Here is a 1,563-nt window from a genome sequence, read left to right as displayed (position 1 = left end):
AAAACCGGGATTAGAACCCACGCCCTCTGACTCCCAAACCCAGGCTCTTTCCACTAAGCCACACTGCTTCTCAACCAGTCTGGCTGTTAAACGTTTAATCAGTCCATCAAAGAGTGGTTTGTAATTGACTTTTTACTGTGGATTAAGTACTGTATTAGGCACTTTAATCAATCAATCAATCAATTGTATTTATTGAGCGCTTACTGTGTGCAGAGCACTGTACTAAGCGCTTGGGAAGTACAAGTTGGCAACATATAGAGGCAGTCCCTACCCAACACTTTAGAGAGAACAGTGTGGCCTAATGGAAAGAGGAAGGGCGTGGGAGTCAGAGGACCTGGGTTCGAATCCCGGCTCCACTACTTCTCTGCTGGGTGGCCTAGGGCAAGTCATTTAAATTCTCTGTACCTAGTTACCAAGTCTGTAAAAAGGGGATTAAGACTGTGAGCCCCACATGGGACTGTTTATCTTGTATTTACCCCAGTGCTACCCTCTCAGGATGGCATCTGGAGAGTTTCCAGTACTCTACCAGTCTTGGCTACCGGAGGGAGAGTCAAGCAGAAGCATACTCTTTCCATTCCTAGCTTGGGCAGTGGCTAGCGAGTGGAAGGCAATCTGCTACAAGTCAAAAGTCATCTGCGCTGAGCAGCAGCGGCCTGGGAGAGAGTTGAGGGCAGAGACTCAAGTTTACTGCGCGGAAGAAGGCAATGGTAAACCACTTCTGTATTTTTACCAACACAATTCTATAGACATGCTCGCAGAATGATGGTGGAGATGGGGGGTTCTGGGAGAGATGTGTCCATGGAGTCACTATGGGCCTGAGACTACTCGACAATATGACAAGACAAAAACGCAGTGCTTAGAACAGCACATAGTAAGTGCTTAACAAATATCAATTTAAAAGCATACAGTAGGAATTGGCAGACAAGTTCTCTGCCCACAAGTAGCTCACAATCTAGATGGGGAGAAAGACATTAAAATAAATTCCTAGTAGGGGAACGGGAGAGTATAAATAGAGGGAGAAACAGCATGCGGTGGCGAACACAGCACGAGCCTAGGAGTCAGAAGGGCATGGGTGCTAATTCCAGCTCCACCACTTGTCTGCTGGGTGACTTTGGGCAAGTCATTTCACTTCTCTGGCACTTAGAACAGTGCTTTGCACATAGTAAGCACTTAACAAACGCCATTAAAAAAGATGAGGATTAAGACTGTGAGCCCCATGTGAGATAGGGACTGTGTCCAACCTGATTACCTTGTATCTACCCCAGCGCTTAGAACAGTGCCTGGCACATAGTAAGTGCTTAACAAATATCAATTAAAAAGCACACAGTAGGAATTGGCAGACAAGTTCTCTGCCCACAAGTAGCTCACAATCTAGATGGGGAGAAAGACATTAAAATAAATTCCTAGTAGGGGAACTGGAGAGTATAAATAGAGGGAGAAGCAGCATGGGGTGGCGAATGGAGCGCGAGCCTAGGAGTCAGAAGGGCGTGGGTGCTAATTCCAGCTCCACCACTTGTCTGCTGGGTGACTTTGGGCAAGTCATTTCACTTCTCTGGCACTTAG

General features: G+C 46.6%; 1 non-coding gene across 1 annotated transcript; it reads left to right on the top strand.

Annotated features, from left to right (window-relative positions):
- The first annotated feature begins 485 nt into the window (after window positions 1–485).
- On the top strand, window positions 486–623 carry LOC119941702. The gene has a single exon (XR_005455286.1). It is a non-coding gene; the product is annotated as a small nucleolar RNA SNORA7 (small nucleolar RNA).
- Window positions 624–1,563: the final 940 nt, after the last annotated feature.

Source organism: Tachyglossus aculeatus, chromosome 20, assembly GCF_015852505.1.
Source record: "Tachyglossus aculeatus isolate mTacAcu1 chromosome 20, mTacAcu1.pri, whole genome shotgun sequence".
NCBI lineage: Eukaryota > Metazoa > Chordata > Mammalia > Monotremata > Tachyglossidae > Tachyglossus > Tachyglossus aculeatus.
Note: the sequence above shows the minus strand (reverse complement) of the source record. Positions and strands in the feature narration are given on the sequence as shown.